We start from the raw sequence: 20,895 nt of genomic DNA on the forward strand, positions 1-20,895 counted from the left end.
GGCAGCAAAAACCAGCCGGTGGCCTCTAGCCACTGCCGGTGGTGTGTGGGGATGCCTCACAAGGCATTCCCTGCCCCTCCAAGGCAAAACACAAGTGTTTGGTGCAAAACCAGACACTAAACGGTCGAGTTCGGAGATCTTGAGGTAAGGCGCGTAGCCGAGACCTCCAGGAACTCCAAACGAACACAAACATGGATGATCACCGAGTGTTCAAATGGTGACGTCCAAGTCTTGAGGACGGTCAAAAATGGGGTGTCTACAGTTGCCCCTCTTTGACAGAACTCGAAAGTCATAACAATGACGGGAGTGAATGTCAAAGCCCAGAGACGACCCATTTTTGACAAGGCCGAAGACTTAGACAAACATGCATGACAAACAAGGTATGCGCCCGAAGGCAGGGGCAAAATGCAAGACAATGCACGAAGCCGAGCATAACTTATGATCATGCAAAGAAAGCTGTAATGAAGCATACATGCGACAATTTTAAGCTAGCATACACCAAACTACACTACAATGCAGAAAGGATGTAAGAGAATTATGCAATTCTCGATACTTCTCACTCGGAGGATACAATACCTGTGCGGCTCGTCTGGTTGCACCAACCTCAAATGAACCGTACATACAATATCGTGCCTGTAAAGAAAACAAACTTAACAGGTACAATATTGTTAACAACATGCATAGTAGTGTACTCGAAATGCGTGACAGCGCAAAGCAAGTGGGGAGCATAACAATGCTGTGAAAATACAGCCATGTAAGTGGAGCATGCAGTCTACGCAGGCAACGAAATTGACCATAAGCATGCGGTCTACGCAGATAATGAAATTAACAAGTATGCGGTCTACGCAAGCAAAACATGCGGTCTACGCAATCAAAACATGCGGTCTACGCAGGTAATGAAATAATAATAATGCGGTCTACGCAAACAAAACATGCGTTCTACGCAAGTAATGAAATAATAATAATGCGGTCTACGCAATCAAAACATGCGGTCTACGCAGGTAATGAAATAATAATAATGCGGTCTACGCAATCAAAACATGCGGTCTACGCAGGTAATGAAATAATAATAATGCGGTCTACGCAATCAAAACATGCGGTCTACGCAGGTAATGAAATAATAATAATGCAGTCTACGCAATCAAAACATGCGGTCTACGCAGGTAATGAAATGATTACAAACATGCAGTCTACGCAGGTAATGTAATAATAATAATGCGGTCTACGCAATCAAAACATGCGGTCTACGCAGGTAATGAAATAATAATAATGCAGTCTACGCAATCAAAACATGCGGTCTACGCAGGTAATGAAATTGAACAATAACGCAGTCTACGCAAACAAAACATGCGGTCTACGCAGGTAATGAAATGATTACAAACATGCGGTCTACGCAGGTAATGTAATTAACATGCGGTCTACGCAAGTAATGAAATGATTACAAACATGCGGTCTACGCAGGTAATGTAATTAACATGCGTTCTACGCAAGTAATGAAATGATTACAAACATGCGGTCTACGCAGGTAATGTAATTAACATGCGGTCTACGCAAGTAATGAAATGATTACCAACATGCGGTCTACGCAGGTAATGTAATTAACATGCGTTCTACGCAAGTAATGAAATGATTACAAACATGCGGTCTACGCAGGTAATGTAATTAACATGCGGTCTACGCAAGTAATGAAATGATTACCAACATGCGGTCTACGCAAGTAATGTAATTAACATGCGGTCTACGCAAGTAATGAAATGATTACAAACATGCGGTCTACGCAGGTAATGTAATTAACAGTGATACAAAAGTCAGTAAAATCATTGATGGGTCTTCTTGGAAGTGGCCTATCCCCAACTCTTGGGAAATTTAGGAGTTAATCTCCTCTACACCTGGGTGTTTTCATCCCAATCCTTCCAGCACTGATCAAGCTTTTTGGAGTCTTACTACTGATGGTAAGTTTTCCATTCAATCAGCTTGGAATCATTAGAGGAAGAATTTCGATAAAGTGGTTTGGCATAAGCTTGTGTGGGGCCCTCACAGAATCCCTAAAGCCAGCTTCATTGTTTGGGTGGCTCTCCACAATAGACTTTACACTGGTGATAGACTCCGTATGTTTGGCTTGTCCACTAGCTCTCACTGCCCTTTTTGCCTCCACCTGGAGGAAAGCCACTCTCATTTATTCTTTGAGTGCATCTTCTCTAGTAGAGTCTAGAGTGCCATTGAAGTTGCTTGTAACATTAATTGGCCGGTTCTTGGTTGGCCTGATCGTGTTACATTTGCTTCTAAGGAGACTAAAGGTAACTCATTGAGGGCTAATATCATTAGTAATGCATTCTTATGTTCTGTTTACATGATCTGGATAGAGAGAAATAACAGAATTTTTAACAAATAGCTAAAACCTGAAAAGGTGGTCATTAAATCTGTTATCCAAATGGTTAGAAATAGAATGCTGTCTATTAAGAATATTCCTAGATCCAATGGTGACAGATGGTTTCTTGATCAATGGAGTCTGCCGGAGACAATTCTGAAGCCCCATAGCACCAGAAATAGGAGGGCTGCTGAGTGATGTGAGTTCACTATATGTGGGTCGAGTGATGCTAGCCATAAAATTTTTCTAATGCCTATATATACTGTAAATTGTTATGTGCAGGTTAAGGAAGCTAATCTTGAGTGGTGTGAGCCCCTAAACTATGGGCCGAGTGATGTGAGTTCCTACATTGAGTGTGTTGCTGATATGTTCTCCAATTACAAGTGGGTCGAGTGATGTTAGCCATAAAATTTTTCTAATGCCTTTATATACTGTAAATTTTTATGTGCAGGTTATGGAAGCTATTTTTGAGTGGTGTGAGCCCCTAAAATGTGGGCCGAGTGATGAGAGTTCCTACATTGTGTGTGCTGCTGCTATGTTCTGTCTTGGGTATCACTGGATGTACTCATTTCTGTTTTTTTCCACAGGGTTTATTACAATGTTTGAGCACTCCGGTGGCTGCCTGGATAGGGATATGTGCTATGCGTCTGAAGGATGTGGATGTTATGATATTCCTATGTTGGGCAGATTGGGTTGCTGTGGGTCTACTACTATGTTCGAGCTCTATTGGGGCTGTATTGATTGTTGTGAGTCTAATGGCACTAAGGGTAGTTGTGTTTACTGGCACTTGATGATGGCTGCTTGTAGCGCCTTTGTGGATACTTGTCTTTCGTTTATTTTTATTTTATTAGTATGTGTTTGGACTATGATTGTTCTGCTGGGTTGTCATTCCCTTTGGCCTAGCCGTGTGGGATGTACATGGTTTTTCATATTGTATTGTTCTGCTAGTCTTAGTCATTTTGTGGGCTGGATTGTTACAGAATTGGGTTGTTGTTTGGATGTGTTCATGACCCTCATTCGAATTTATGCGGCTCATGAACATATTTTTGGGGGGTTATATTTTTCCTATGTTTGCTTTCCTTTCTCCATATTTTAAGTCTTGTTTGTTTATTGTCCTGTTCTAGCTTGGTTTGCTTGCTAGTTGCGTGTTTTGGCCTCTTTCCCTTGTCCTTGTATAGTTTTTGTTAGGTCCTGGGGTATGCCCCTTGTAGCTGTGTAATCTCTGTTTTTTTTTATTTATGTCTTACTTACCCAAAAAAAAAGTAATGAAATGATTACAAACATGCGGTCTACGCAGGTAATGTAATTAACATGCATAACAGTGCAAAGTGGATGCAAGACAATGCAGGTTGCAAGGAATGTAAGACAATGCAAATGAGGCACGTATGCCAAGGAAAATGAGGCACACATGCGGATGACAATGAGGCACGCATGCCGATGCAAATGGGGCACGCATGCCTTATAAGATGCAAAATGATGCGAAGTGTGACACGCATGCCGATGGAATGTAAAATGATGCCCAGTGTGACACGTATGCCACACGGAATGTAAAACGATGCTAAGTGTGACACGCATGCCACACGGAATGTAAATGGATTTAAATGCGTAACAACGCTCGTGTTTCGGAATGCATGACAATGCATGGTAAGGGAATGCACGACAACGCGAACGATGCGCAAGGCGACGTATGCATTGAAATGCGTGACAACTCTTGTAAAGGCAATGACAATGCATGAGAGATGTGCATGACAATGCAAGGGGTGCGCGTTACAACGTATGTAGTATGCATAACAATGCAACTGTGAGGCGCGTAACAGCGCGATGTAATGCACCGAAATAGTGCAATGAACATGTGCAACACACACGGGGTAACTTTTGGATCTCGTAAAAGGCAAAAAGGATACCGAAGGATACAACATTGCATGAGTTGGAGTGCTACGCACAGAAGACGCGGTCCGGGGTCAAAACGGAGGCCGGTTGAGCATCGGAGATACACTTTCTTGCACTTTCTTGAGCCATGAAGACCAAAAACTTCTCATATGGCCTAAACACGGTTGTGGGAACACCACCGGCCAGGAGGGGAGGCCACCGGCTGCAGAATAACTCCATCGGCACAATATTCTGCCGGCCAGCACAAAATATTGCCGATCGGCAACAAGTTACTGAGTCGGGGTAGATTCGACATTTCACCTCGGGTGTTTTTAAAATAGGGTTTCAAAACCCTATTCTTCACTTCCTCTCTGCCGAAAACTCTCACTCTCTCTCTCTAGAGCGTTTTTCTCTCCTTTTTCGCCCGTTTCTTCGCGTTCTACGCCCGTTTCATCGTCGGATTCGCGATTTTCTTCGCGTTTCGGACATTTTCAACCGAACAAAACTTTGTTTCGGTGCCTCGTTTGGTGTTCCCGCCTTTTCGGGGTTTGTTCCCCTCGCTTCCCTCTTGATTTCCGTGCCCTTTCACATCCCGCCCTTTCCAGCCATTTTTGACCCTCTCGGGAGTTGACTTTTCGGTTGACTCTTCGTATTCCGGTCTGGTTTTCCTTCCTCCGGCTATTTTCACATCATTCTTGATATGGCGGACGACATTCCACGTGGCGGGACTCCCCCGGACCACGAGATGGATCCCGGGGTCGAGCTCCTACCTTTGAGCGAGCGCCCGTTCGACCCGGCGACCTACCGACCGGCGATCCATGTTCTGCCCCCTGACGGACTGCGCCAGTTCCGAAGCTTCGAGAGGCACGTGCCACCTAAGCTATTACTGCGCGAGCCTACCTCCCAGCTGTCGTTCGGCGTTTCCGAGGTAACTCTCTTTTCTCTACTTTACTTTCCACAATGTAGGATACAAAAACTGTCATAGTTAGTTGTACTCTTTAACTGCTTTAGCTCTGATATACTGTATACTGTAGTTGATCGTAAACATACGGGCAACTGATATCTGCTTGAAACTGACACATGCACACACACTGCACTAGCCCTGAATCACCCAAACACACTGTATTTCACTGCATACATACTGGTACCCAGCATTTGCTTGAATCTGTCAAACCATGCACACATGCTATACTGTACTGAACCATCTGAACACGTCGACGCATCACACGTATTTCACTGTAAGCACACCGGCACCCAGTATTTGTTCAAAATCTGTTAAACTTGCACGCATGCTATATCTGCTCTGAACCACCCAAACACGCTGACGCATCACACGCTGTAGTTCACTGTAAGCACACCGGCACCCGGCATTTGCCTGAATCTGCCAAATTTGCACGCATGCTACATCTGTATACTTCTCAAAACTGCATTTTGAATGTTGTCTTGCAATTTTTATTTTCTGTTTACATGAGGATTCCCATACCATCCGCGGGTATGGGAACACTGGCGCTCGGGAGTGGTACGACGAGCTTCCTGACGCGGTCCGTCGCATAGTGGACCGGGCGGGCTTCGGCGCCTTCTGCCGAGGACTCTCCAGGCTTACCACATGCAGACCTCTCCTCGCCGCTTTGGCGGAGAGGTGGTGGGACACCACCGATTCATTTCACTTCTCCACAGCAGGGGACATGACGATGACCCCTTACAATTTCTCGATGCTCACAGGCATCGGGGTAGGGGGTGATCCGATCCCCTTTGATATCGACATGGACAAGTGGACCGTCGCTCAGGTCCATCTGCTGGGTGAGGCGCCACCTCTAGCTTGTCCAGGGTTCGTCCGATACTCCTGGTTTGAGGTGCAGTTTAGGGTGCAGCCTACTCTCGTTGACGCAGCCTCGATGACCCCGGAGGCCGTGGAGAAGTATGCCCGCGGCTTCCTCATGTTCTTATTCGGGACGACCATCTTCGCCGACCGGGCGAACACCGTGCCTCTCTGCCTTCTCAGCGCACTGGTGGACGTCCGAGACATTTTGCACTACGACTGGGGTGGCGCCGCTCTGGCCACTCTCTACGGGTACATGAGCTCAGCTTCCCGCGGCAGCGACCAGTTGCTCGGAGGCTACTGGCTGGCTTGGGAGGTACATTTCTTCTCCACTTTTCATTTCTGCCCTATATTTTCTGTACTCTGTACACTGCACACACTGTAGACTGCTTTATACTTGTTGTATACTGTACAGACGGCACACACATACATTCTGCTTTACACTAACTGTACACTGCTCACACTGTACACTGTACACAATATACTGCACAACACACGGCTCTGCCATTTCTGCTTTATTCTGTATTCTGCTTTGTCTGATAAATGCACTGGCATTTATCTTGCAGTTGTGGGTTTACGCCTACTTTCCTAGGCTTGCTCCCGTACCAGTCACAGAGACTCCTCTGGTTGTCCCGTTCTCACGACGCTTTGACGGGAGATGCACCCGGAGGCCGCGAGAGACATTTGGCTTTTTCCGCCGATACTTCGACACCATTACCCCCGCCGAGGTATGTTTTACTTGCAATTTATTTAAGCTTCGCCATTCCACTGCATATTTCAAAAATAGTAGATAACAAACTGTATGTCACTTTCAGATCACTTGGCGGCCGTGGGCTCCATTGCCGGCAACGATGCGGGACCGGTTTGCCGGTGCTGAGGAGACCTCGCGTTTCCGGATCCTACTGGAGGGCCCGGTCTGTCGGGCTTGGTACCTGGGCGAGCGTTTCCTACGCCAGACCCTGGGGTTACCTGAGCAGATAGTCCCGGTTCACCCTCCTGCGGACATGAGGGAGACCGAGAGGCTTACCACCGAGCAGATGGCCGATTTCACTATCGGCTGGGAGGAGGCCCGGTTTAGAGGCATCGGCGACTACCGAGAGTACGTGCAGACGTACCTTATGCGACCTCTGAGCGGCGGCCGTCGAGCGGAGGGGGCCAGGCCCGTGGCGCCAGCGGCTGGGGGAGTAGCGGGAGCTGGAGCAGGGGCTTCGAGGAGGGCCCGAGTCCATGGCAGGGGCGGAGTGCAGGGAGGACGGGGGACCGGCTGGCCCGCCCTGGCCGCTGCATTGACTTTCTGGGGGCAGGGTGGGGCGACCTATCAGATCCCCTTCGCCCCTCCGCCGGCTGATCATGAGTTCATCGATGTCCCCGACTTACCTCCGGTATGTATTACTGCATTTTGTACAGTCATTTCGTTTCAGTTTATTTGATATTCCACAGAATATTGATGCATCTGATACTTTTGCAGGCTTCTTCTGAGTACACCCGTCAGTCATTGGCGATGAATGCCTCTATGATGGGGATGCTTCAGCTGACTTTTGACCTCCTAGCCCTCTACAGCATTCCGGTATGTTCTTCTGACACTGGCCTCAAACCATTCATACACTGCTTCTCATAATCTGATGCACGGCACAACACCTGATACACTGATCTCACAGCATCTGATACACTGCATACACTGCATTCCGCACCGTACTCTACACTGATAAACTGCTCACGGCATTCACACACCATACCCATACACTGCATTCTGCACTGACAAACTGCTCACGGCATTTTGACACTATACTCATATACTGCATTCTGCACTGTACTCCACACTGATAAACTGCTCACGGCATTCACACACCATACTCATACACTGCATTCGGCACTGACAAACTGCTCACGGCATTCTGACACTATACTCATACACTGCATTCTGCACTGACAAACTGCTCACGGCATTTTGACACTATACTCATACACTGCATTCTGCACTGATGAACTGTCCACAGTATACTGATGCATTTCCCTTTTATGTACTTTTTCAGCCTCCTTTCCAGATTCCTACTTTAGGAGGCATTCCAGCTGGACCTTCCGTCCCGGCTCGAGAGAGAGATGAGGAGGGTAGAGCATTCCCCCGCACGAAGGCGGGGCGCACTCATATCGGGAGTAGCTCGTGAGCTCCAGTCCCGGACGATGATGATGACGAGGAGTCAGAGGCGGAGGCAAAGGCGGAGTCAGAGTCATCAGAGGAGGAGACCGGAGGCGGCACTAGCTCGGGCTCTGATGACGATGCTGATGATGCTTCTGGACCCTCGTCCAGGAAGAGGACTAGGACAGACTGATGGCCCCCGGAGCGTTCGCCATGGATACATATTTTGTTATTTTTCTTTCTTGTACTTTTCTCTTTTTGTTGGTAGTTAGATTACCTTGTACTGCCGTGGGCAGATTTTTGTTTCCAAAACTTGTACATTTGAAAAGATGGTGAAATGAAACAGGCTTTTTTATCTGAAAAAGTGTTTACATCCATATATCTTTACATTTCAAACTTTGCATCGCATCACACCATATTACACCTCAATGTAAATGAAATTGATTGGTTGTCTAAAAATTGAACACTTGCACTGTAATAATTAGATAACTAAACAGCCAACAGCAAAATAACCCAAGCAACCCACTGCCTGATTCTGGACTCACAGCCCTTACTCTGTTGGGGATTAACCTGCATACAGCCCGTAACACAGCATCTGGTTCATTCTGCACACAGCAAACCCCGAACAAACAGCCCAATCTGACAAGACGGACTACGGAGGTGAAACCAGCTGGAGTTGAAACACAATCGAATATAGAGAATGGCATAACATTCTGAGCATAAACGATTTTTGTAACTAAATAATGGTTTTTCAAACCGGGCATCGAGCCTACAACTGAACACAGTGGGGAGGACTCAAACAAAGGGATGCACGACCTAAAACACAACGAGACACGCTCGGGAGAAACCTAGGACAAAGGTTGAGGTAAACACAACAAAAGACACGACACACAGGCGCGTTGAACGAATACGGGGGACCTCGGATCACGAGGAGCCAGTTTCTCCGGGTATTGTTTCCCACCCTTTTCTCATTTGTGATTCTCCCATCACTCAACCCTCAAACTCGGTTTTTCTCTCAAAACCCTCGGGCTCGCTTTTTCTCTCAACTTACACCTCTCTATTCTTTATTCTCTCATTTTTCGTCCCTCCCCAAGGTGATTAATGAATGAATAGGAAGGTGTGGGTTCATGCTCGACGCCGTTAGCTCACAGCTATTTCTTCTGGTGGGTGGAGTGCCCTTCTGGCAAGTATATTGACGACGGGGGGGAAGGGGGGACAGGACTCCTGGCTCAACTGTGCCCCTAGTTCACCACTTTGACCATTTTTGTTTTTGCTTTCCACTAAAACAGTTTTGATCAAGATGAAAGTCGGATTAACGTACTTGCTCAATTTTTGATTTGAAAACCATGCAGGTCAAGCTGTAAGCACTGAAAATTTTCCTTTTTGGGTCCAAGAAAATGGTCCAGTTTTGGAAAACGAAATAGTTTTCAAGAAAATAGTCAACCTCAGTAAAAATTTTCAAAAACTATTTTTGCAAACGACTGATGCTCAACGAGCATGGAACTTACCCTTTGAGATACGCGACCTCGGATCGGAGGCAATGGAAAATTGCCCTGGCTTAAAGGAGATGGATGGCAACGGAAAGTTTCCCCTGGTTTGAATGACGGCTCACAACGACTGGTGGCAACGGAAAGTTGCCCCTTGTTTGGATGGTGCCGCAGCAATCCGCAGATAGTCTTCATTGGTGGTGGCCGAACTCCTGGACACAGAGATGACGAAGACGGTCACAACAAATATATGGGCACAATCACCTTGGAAGGTGTTGGCGACTGCACTTTGGGATGAAGTCAAAACAATTGCATGGACTGAGATGCTATGAAAGCGTTGGGGGCTGGACTTCATGATGAAGTTGCCTACGTATCCCAAACATGGGAATCAAGCCTTACGTAGTTCCGGTTAAGGTACACTCGGGTATTTTAACCTTCACTTTCCAGGCTCTAACTTTTGCCAAGGTGCCCGATGCGGGTTTTCGACCTTGCGAGCTTCTTTTCATTTTCTTTTTTTCTTTTTCTTTTTCTCTTTTTTTGCATTGCATTTTTTTCTTTTCTTTTCTTTTTTTTGTATTTTTTGCTTTTTGTATTTTTCTCTTGCTCTAACTTTTGCCTGGGTCGCCCTTCCGGGTTTTCGGCCCAACGAGCCTCTCAAAGGGTAAAAGTGTAGCAAGTCCATGTCAAATGGTTTTTGAAATTGAAGCCTCTCTGTGTCTAAGAGAACGGCTGTTGCAATGATTTGCAGAAGAATCCATCCCGGTTGCTCCACGAGCTTCTTCCGGCGAGATCTACTCCTTCTGATTCGGCTTTGGTGCCTCTTGCTCGAGGGCTACTTCAAAACTGGCCATATAGACCTTGCATGGCGTTTGACCGTTGAACTTTCTGAACGGGTTCAAGGTTCGAAATGGACGGGTTGAATCTTGAGGCTGAGAGCGATCCTAGGCTGCACAATCTCAAGAGCGGTTCCACACAGGTCTTCACAGAGCCGTGTAAAACATGTGTTTTTGAAAGTTTTTAAGAAAGCGACGACTCGCTCGCGCCAAAGATAGTGTGGAACCAATCTGGATCAAGCCAGGGTCCTTCCCAGTACTCACGCCGACAAGCATGATTTCATTCATTAAAAGACTTAGCATGCTTTTCTTTCTCTCAAAATGATCAAAATTTTGCAAAACCCGAGGAATTCCTTCCTCTTTGTTTTTATCACCGCAGTGTTCAAAAGGGGTTTTTGAAAAACTTAGGCTAATGCAATGAGTTTGGCGCGCAGAAGAGCAGGCGAGATGTACTGTCAGCCCGTTCAAATCCTCTGGCACTTATACTAAAAGCAAGCACGAAAGTGAGATAGCAACAGCTGTTTCATTCAGATTTGTCGGTATAACTGGCCCCTCGGCAGAAACAGACTCAAAAACAAAAGCGGGTAATTACAAGACAAAACTGTCACACCCCAAACCCGCCCCTAAAAGTTTGGGCATGACCACTTCAGAAACGGACACTTAACCTGTTATATATATAATATATGGGGCCTGAACAGAAGCATTAAATATCAAAATTTGACAATAGAAACAAACTCCATTGAGCTACTACTATCATGCCAGGATCACAAACTTTAAACAGACAAATAAAATCTAAAACATACATCTGAATATCGGATATATACGCACATATACACAAGCCCAGCTCTATAATTGGGCATACACCAAAACATTTCGGAAGAAAGTATTATACACATTTCAACCTTAGGCCAACAACTAGAGTGCAAAACCAAAGTTCGTCAAAACTTCATGAAAATAAGAGCAGCTTCTCTTAGGCTTGGACATGGAAAGGTTGACCAAAGAGGACAAGCGTCATGGTTTAGGACTGACCACTTGGTTGGTTACCTACAGAAACAGACATAACATAGGGTGAGCCAAGCTCAGTGAATAGTATGATACATAAATGCACAATTTAAACATAATACATAACAATGCATAAATAAATGCGAAGATCATGTAGTTAATCTGTTCCTATTTTCATGTTATATGGCCTTAGGCCCCAATCGTGAGTCATAATGGTTTTAAGCCCATGAACACATTAACATTAAGCTTTTAAACATAATGGCATATAGCCCTTGAACATATGGCATGGAGCCCTTAAACATGGTGGCATATAGCCCTTGTACATATGGCATGAAGCCCTTGTCAGAATGGCATAAAGCCCTTATCAAAATGGCATTACAGCCCTTGAACATATAAATATATGAACTCAAGAGGTGTCTCACACGGATTCTAGAGGTGACTCACATTGTAGCACTTAGTTCCGTGTAGCACTTTGTTTCATATTAGAATGGCATAAGCCCTTATCAGATTGGCATTACAGCCTTTATCAAAATGGCATTAAGCCTTTAAAACATATTGGCATTAAAGCCCTTGAACATGCATATATGAACCCAAGAGGTGTCTCACACGGACTCTAGAGGTAACTCACATCGTAGCACTTAGTTCCGTGTAGCACTTTGTTTCATTTCATAACAACTTATACAGATGGCCATGAGCCTCATAACTTTCACAGAATGGCTTTCAGCCTCATAATTTTCACATATGTATGGACTCAAGAGGTGTCTCACATGGACTCTAGCGGTGGCTCACAATGTAGCACTTAGTTCCAAGTAGCACTTTGTTCCATACCAATAATTAGCAGGTCTTACAGACCAAACCATACATAAATGTCATACTATAAACGGAAATAAATTCATACATATGCATTATGCTTGAATCATTAACAGAAATCAGAATTCATACTTACTTATACTTAGCCTTTTAATAGCGCTGGCAAATCAATAAAAAGCATTCTTGTTAGTTCTATAAAGAAATTCCTCAACATTGTGAACTTATAATACACTTGAACTTGTACATATGTAAGCATGTAACGTAGCTTGTAACATACTTACGCTTGTATCGTACTTAAACTTGTAACATACTTGAACTCATAACATGCGTATACTTGTAACATACTTGAATTTATAACATACATGGACTTATAACATACTTGGACTTGTAACATCCATGAACTTATAACATACTTAAACTTGAAAACTTGTAACATTCTTGACTTAGAGCATACGTAAACTTATAACAAACTTAAACTTAGAGCATACGTAAACTTATAACAGACTTAAACTTAGAACATACGTAAACTTGTAACTTAATTATTTGAACCACGGTATTATTATCCCTGGGTAAGGGCCTTGTGCTAAAGATGATGTGAATACTTCTACATATATGAATAATCATTAAGTTAATAGAAAATAGAGCATTTCTTGTTATATCATGTCATTCTCATGCACTTAACAAAATAGAATGATTCATATTCTTATGTGGGTTGCATACTAATGGTAAACCTTTACATTCCTATCATAGATTCTAAACGTTCTTGGGTCCCTTCATAACATAATCTTAATTCACACAACATCATTCTTCAAGGATGAACATAAGTTCCACTTATTCTTTAAGAAATAACATACTATGCTGATAAATAACAAAGGCTAATATTCGTCATTAACGGAATATAAGGATTCCAAAATCATACCGACGTACGCAAATCTTTCAGCGTTCATATAAGCTCACATTGCTTTCCGATTGTCATAATGTTTGAATAATACTTACAAAGAACAGAGCATTAGTGACAATAATTGTCAATAGTATATAAAGTGTACATTCTTGTACTACTACTCACAGTGCTACAACGGAGTGCTTGCCCCTCCTGGAGTGTGCCCTATACATACACATAACTTAGTCATTAGTTCTTTTGCTTTCTTAATTCCTTTCCTGCTTTAGTTTACTTTGAATGAATTTACGGGCATCTTAGGGACATCAAACACAAATTCTAAAAATACCAGAGGGTTAAGCACGTAAAACCGAGCAAACAAATTTTTGCAGCATGGGCCGCACGTGCGGCTGTGAGCCCCGCACGTGCGGCAGGCCTTCCGCACGTGCGGCAGTGATCCCCGCACGTGCGGCGATTCCAGCAGAAAGCAGTCCGAAAATGCAGAAAAACCCAATTTTTGATACATTTTTCAAGGCTCAAAATAGGTTCTTTTAATTGATGAAACATGGTTCAAAATCATGAAATAGGAGCTATAACATAGATCAATCTTCATACAATTTGGACTTTTGATCTTCACTCACATACACAACTTAACTTCATAACATTCCTATCTTCTCACACATAGCTATATATACACACATGATCATTTAGCTACATAATCAAACTTCAAAAACATGATTCTAATTAATCATTCACCACATATTTGTTCCATAACATAAACCCTAACTTGTATAACATAAAGAACTTTCTACTTAGTTATCAAAGAGAGGAACCATTAAGAATGAATTACACATACCCTCCATTAAAATCTTTATAACCCCTTTAATTTCCCAATCTTCTTCCTTGGAAGCTTCTTCTTTTTTCTCCCCAATTCTCCTCTCCTAACCCTCTTAGGAGATATTTTTGTGTTTTTGGGTCCAAGTCAATGACTAGAGCATGCATATATATATATATATATATATATATATATTATGTTATAATAATTGAATAGGACAAAAATCAATCGTTTAAGCATCCCAAATTGAAATTTCACAGAAACATTTAATATTACTTAAAAATTATGTTGATCACATATATAACATCAATTTCAGATAATTAAGTCCCTAAGGCTTCCAATTTCTGCTTTAAACATTCTACATGGAACAGATACTTTTCTTGCTCAGCAGATAGACATCCTTAAATAGGGGATTTACTTACTTAACCGTAATTCCACATGGAATTTCACAATAAGCATATAAATATACAGAATAAGGGAACTGAAAGTATACCAGAATCATAGACGAGGGTCGGGTTATTACAAAAACGGTGTTCGAGGCTACAACCCCGGAATCACCTGGTATTCTATACAAAGGGGACTGACTCGATACAACAAGACAGACCCTTAAGCAAAAAGACTGACTCAAAACAAAGAGACAGACTCAAAACAAAAGACCGACTCGATACCCAAGCCAGAATTTACAAAACTCAGTTTCACCGATGCTCAAAAATACGTGCCAGACGCCATATCCAAAATACACCGAATGCCGCCCGTAGGTGGTTCACTTTACATACTTGCAGCATCTGAGCCCTCAAAATCCAATAACTGGGCTTTAACGGACTTGGCTGAGGTGGGCGGGAGGATAACCTCATTGTCAATCAAATCTTGCACCTCATGACGGAGGCGGGAACAATTGTCGGTTGGATGGCCTGTCTGCTGATGGTACGCGCAGTACTGAGTAGCATCATGCGTGGCAGGGAGATTCTTCGGGAGTGGCCGAGGCTCCAAGGGTTTAAGGTGTCCCCTCTCGGCAAGGATTTGAAGTGCCTTAGACAGAGGCATGTAGAGAGCATGAAAGGCCCTGCGCCCTCAGGGCAGGTACTTTGAAGTCTGAGCGCTCTTACTAGCCGCACGAGCAAAAGGGTCGGCAGGTGCCACCTTAGCTTTCTGATCTTTCCCGGGTGCAGGGGCGGGAATAGGAGGAACTGTTCTGTCATGACGGGGCCCAACCCGATTTTCTGACTGACTTGAACTGCCCTCAGGTGGAGTGGAGAAAGCATCCTCCACAGTTTTTGCCACAACCGCGGATATCTGTTGCTTGTTCATCCCCCCGGCTTTCAAAGCCTCGACTGCCCACAGTAGTTGTTCGATAGGATCGGTGTCTGCCTTCATTTTGCCTTTTCCTCTGGCCTCAGCCTGATCGATGGTTTGGGTTGATGTTGGCATGTCATTGCCATAGTTGGAGGCCATCTCCGGTTGACTGAGTTCGATCACAATTCGCCCCAACAGCGGGGGCTCCTGGGGTACAAAACTCCCGGCATACGGTGCGGCTGGAGGTGAAGCTGACATTCCGTAGGCAAGATCCGCCACAGACCTCTGGAGATCACCTATCATCCCCATGAGTTCAAAGGTGGTGGGCTCGCGAGCCTGATACAACTGGGGGGCCCAGACCGGGTGCACAACAGGCGACCTGGGTGGATGTGGCATATCCATGTTGGTCTCACTTCGCAGAGTGATCCCTTGATCTAATGCAATTGTCATAACCACGATCTCTTCTGAATTCTGTGCTGCCATAAGTCCTGCCTCAGCAAGGGGGAACACTGGCTATTCTGTATCAACTCTCCGACTCTCTGAACTGAAAGGAAAAACAAACAGCATTTCAGCCCCAAACGGATCAAACACAGGTGTAGCCGAACAACTGTACTCCACTACTGATCACTGTTCCCCAGAATTACTGTCCCCAAAACTGAATCTGAATACCCGCAGATAACTGATTCTCAACAACACTGATACTGGTGCCCTCAGGCCCGATACTCAAACTTGCAAACTGATATGTACGTTCCTGTAGAGATACACTCTAAAAGCACATAGCAAGTAAGAAAGAGCCAAAACACCGCTATGATGGGGTAGGGTTTCCCTGTCCTATTTTGTCAGGAGCTAGGGTTCCACTATGTACGCAGCAGTTTCAAACAACCTATAATCGGGTAAGCAGCCTGTCCTAACTTGGAATGGTCACTATGGATCCGAATATGCACTAGGTCGAATGGTCGAAAAGGGTGCCCCGGTAAAACCGAGGTTTGTGTTCCCATACTGTCAAAGCCCATAGCCAGTCAGCCTTATGGTCATGCCTTGACAAGACAAGCCTCCGGCAAACCGTTCAGGAATGGCAGATGGCAAACACGGTGTCCTAGGCGCACCAATGCACATGCAATGAAAAGAAACACATAAGTGTAGTCAAAACAGGATATCACGAGTTCGAGTCAAGCTCTCTAAAACTCCCCAGCAGAGTCGCCAGAAACTGTAGACGCGCCTGTGGGCCTCATGCTACAGTTCGGACTCGATTTGTGTCACGGTTCTTAATCTGAACCAAAGAGTCCAAATCTGGCAAATCGTTTTGAGAAACTGATTTTTTGGAAAGAAGTGCCAAACATGGACTGCTTTGCCAGATACAGAGTCGCCACCAATATATTTATTTTTTTAATGGGCAAATTTAGGAAACCCTGACTCGGTGCCGAAGGCCACATGTCCGTCATCACCGGAGTTGTCTCGGCTCGGGAGCTTGGGTACGATTGGGGAAGGTCAGCTATGAGCACCCCCTTTCGCCCGATCCGAAGATCGGCCTCTACTAACCGTGATATCTGATTTTGAAAATGTTATGTGTTCTTATTCCGGTTATTAGCCTAGAATTACTATGTTATGCGCGCAGCAAACAAGTATAGACTAGATTGCCTAATTTGGAAATAAGCATTGCATATCCGTTTGTTTTGAAAAGTGCTTTAGAATTTGCTACTCGCAAGTAGGCTAAAACACGGATTTCAACGAGTTTTTCCAACTCAAACAATCCAACCTTCACCCACAGGCATTCAAACGGTTTATCACATAAGCATCTAGCCACATGGTAAACATACTGTCATGGCAACACTCACACGCATGCGGGATGCTAAAGCATAAATACTTACATCGTACTCCGTGCCAAAACAGTAAACTAGTTAGCAAACATGCATGTCCTAGTTCATGTCGATTTGACTAATGCAACACATACAGGATGCAATTAGATAGGCTCGGCTAATCCTAAACATAGCATGTGAAATGCGATCAATCGATGCACGTATTCAATTCGGAATTGAAGTACAAATGCAGTTAGTGTGATGCACCGAGCCTAATGCATGCAATACAAATGCATGAATGCACGCATGCATTGCATAAGGTATGCTAATTGAACATGTCCTATTACTAACCATCAAAGCAGGTAAGTAAAAGGGAAGAAAGAAGTGGGGATTGGAAGACATACACACCACTCACACACACTTATTACAGATTTGCCCTCGCTCGGAGGGACCAAATGAATAATACAAATAATTAACTACGCAAGCTAATTAAATATTACAAATTGCCTAATCAGCTAAGAAAATTAACTTAAGCTAAGAAAAGCAGTAAACCGCCTCGGGAGGAGAGCCAGATGCAATGCACGCTTGGTCTTGCTCGGAAATGCACCGCCATGCATAGGCTGCCTCTGTTTTCCTTCCTTTACTCCTCTGGAGGCTGCCAAAACCTCAGGACTGCTTCTCTGGACATTGAGGAATGCCACCGGCTGAATGGAATTGCCATCGGCAGTGGGGTGTAGTCACCGGCACAAAATGTATCCATCGGCTGTGGATTCACTGCCGGTCGGCAATATATACTGCCGGTCGGCAAAGTGTTCCTGCAGAATCTGCAATTGACAGCAACAGAGGGCAATGCAAAGCATGGCAGCACAATTCAAGCATATATGCACCAATCATGTCCCTTATCATGGTTGTGACTCAAAAGGGCATGTGTCTCAATTCTCGGACCACCAATCACGCATTTCCATGCATGATGGCCCAAAGAATCAAGTGCACAATTTTCATGTCAAATGAAATGCAAACCAATCAAACAAACCAAGGCCCAATTCCTATCACCAAGTCAAGGAACAAGGCATGCATGCAAGATGTAATGCAACCTAGGCATGCAAGCTAAGGATGCAACATGGCATGGCAACAAACTTATGCAAGCATACAAGCAAACATGAGGCAATGCCAACTAATGGCAAGATGGACTTAGACATGATTTAGGCAGCTCTAACAAGGCCCAAAACAGTGGCTAAAGTGACCAAAACAAGGGACCAAAATACACATACACGCATGCACATGTTAACGCCCAAATGCTTAAGCATCAAAGGGCTATTTCTAAGCACATTTGAATGAGGCAATCATGGACAAATAGCATGCAAGGTAAGCATTGGAAATCATGTTAGGATGGTGTCAAACCAAGCAACAAGGTAGGCTAAACATTAACATGCAAAATGGTCCAAGTACTTGAAGCAAGTCAAAGGGACTTGAACCATGGCTAAGCCAACCAAGCCTCACAAGGCTAAGAGGGCTTAAGATAGGTTCAAGATAGACCTAGACTATGCAAAGGGGGCCCCCTAGATGGCATCTAGGTGACTCAAATTCAAAGGCATGTGCAATGGCCAAAACATGGAGCATGCTACATAAGCTTTCAAAGCATTAAAGAGGCATTCAAGATAAACATATAGGCATGCAAATGGGACTGAAATGACATGGTGGATGGTTCCAAATCACCAAATCAATACAACAATGTCATGCTATACATTCATACACTTAAGGCCAACAAGCCAAGATTCAAAGGGGCTATACTAAGCATGCCAAATCCGACCCAAACAACTATGGACAGACCTAAAACATGGCAAAATATGCACAAAAGCTTCACAAGACTATGCCTAAAACATGCTTGAACAAAGGCTAACAACCTAAGGCATGTTAAGGCAATAATAAGGCATTACATGGTAGGTATGCTAAGCATGCATGATGTACCAAAACCAACACAAAACAGAGGCATATTATGATATAATAGGCACAAAAAACAGCCAAGGCATGGTCAACATGAAGCTTAGCTAGAGGCTCTCTCAAAAGACCAAAAACGGTCCATTTCAAGGACAACAAGGGGAGGGGATGGCCCTCCCCTTTTGGAGACTTCAAGGCACCATCTTCACCACTGAAATCCCTCAAGATTTTAGTGGTGAAGAGGCCCAAACACCAAAGTCTCGAAACTTGCACAAAATAACACAAAATGAGGCCTTTCAAGGCCTAGGAGGGGTCAAACACCTCCAAACCACAAAACACCCTTAATAAACAATCAAGAGGGCTAAAAAACAGAACTTTTTTGTATTATACACTAAGCTCAAAAATAGTTCTAAGATAGGCATAAACAAGATGCAAAAATGGGGTAAAAAGGGGTAAGGTTCTTACCCTTGAAGACCTCTTCAACAATGATGCTCCAATGGCCCTCCTTGGCTTGAGTCCAGCTCCAAAACACCAAAACCAAGCCCTTAGAACCTCAGTAGCTAAGTGAAGGTGAAACACTAGGTGTTTGTGTGCAATAGTATGGACTAAAACACCTAGAACACAAAGAGAGATAGGATATGTATGGATCCTAACCCTAAAAACCAGAGCTTCTCTCTGTGTTTTTTGTCTCTAAAATGTCTAAAGTCCCCCAAACCTTGCAACAAGAGAGAGCCCCTCTCTTTATAGAGCTTATTGTCTTGTAAAGCTTACAAGACAAGCTTCCAAAGAGGGAGATCCCTCCATACACGTGTATGGAGGGGACCAAAAAGCAAGACAGCTGTCTTAAAATATCTGCAAAAGCAGATGCACAGTAGTCGGTCGGCCAAAAATGCCATTTTGGCAAAATTGAGTGCCGACTGGCACTAAACAGTGCCGACCGGCAATATATATTGCCGGTGGCAGCAAAAACCATCCGGTGGCCTCTAGCCACTTCCAGTGGTGTGTGGGGATGCCTCACAAGGCATTTCCTGCCCCTCCAAGGCAAAACACAAGTGTTTGGTGCAAAACCAGACACTAAACGGTCGAGTTCGGAGATCCTGAGGCAAGGCGCGTAGCCGAGACCTCCGGGAACTCCAAACGAACACAAACATGGATGATCACCGAGTGTTCAAACGGTGACGTCCAAGTCTTGAGGACGGTCAAAAATGGGGTGTCTACAGCAGGGAATACCTTGTGAGGCATCCCCACACATCACTGGCCATGGCCAGAGGCCACCGGCTGGTGTTTTGCTGCCATCGGCAATGTATATTGCCGGTCGGCATTCTTTGTTGCCGGTCGGCAGTCCATTTTGTCAAAATGGCAATTTTGAGCAGCTGACTACTGTTCATCTACTTTTTGTAGATATTTTGTGCCAGCTGTGATAGCTGGCACCCACTCTGTTCCCCTTCATACACGTGTATGGAGGGATTTCCCTCTAAGCAAGCTTGTTTGGAAAGCTTTGCAAGGGGGACTTTTATAAGAGGAGAGGTCTTCTCCTTGTTCTAGGTTGGCAAGTTTGAAAGAAAAACCAGAGCTTATACATAGATATATCATCTCTCTCTATATTTCCCTCTCTCTCCTCCCTTAGTGTGTGTTTGGTAACCCAAAAGTGCATTTTTGCCTTACTTTTGCACTAATACACACACCATTACACCTTGCTCCGAGATTGAGTCACTTTGAGGGTTGATTGTTGAGCTTTTGGACTGATTTTGATCAAAAGAAGAGGGCTGCATTGGCTGTTCTTGAGGTGTGCTTCAAGGGTAATCACTTTGCTTTAGTTTCCCCAAACTTG

The 20,895-nt window shown here is 44.4% G+C and overlaps 1 long non-coding RNA gene across 1 annotated transcript; it reads right to left on the reverse strand.

Annotated features, from left to right (window-relative positions):
• Positions 1–11,114: 11,114 nt before the first annotated feature.
• On the reverse strand, positions 11,115–12,707 carry LOC145796640 (uncharacterized). Its single transcript, XR_014337125.1, has 3 exons — positions 12,462–12,707; positions 11,317–11,557; positions 11,115–11,203 (listed from the first exon to the last, which is right to left on the reverse strand). It is a non-coding gene; the product is annotated as an uncharacterized LOC145796640 (long non-coding RNA).
• Between the last annotated feature and the right edge of the window lie 8,188 nt (positions 12,708–20,895).

Source organism: Camellia sinensis, chromosome 8 (assembly GCF_055761805.1).
Source record: "Camellia sinensis isolate YWXY chromosome 8, ASM5576180v1, whole genome shotgun sequence".
In the NCBI taxonomy this organism is placed as follows: Eukaryota; Viridiplantae; Streptophyta; class Magnoliopsida; order Ericales; family Theaceae; genus Camellia; species Camellia sinensis.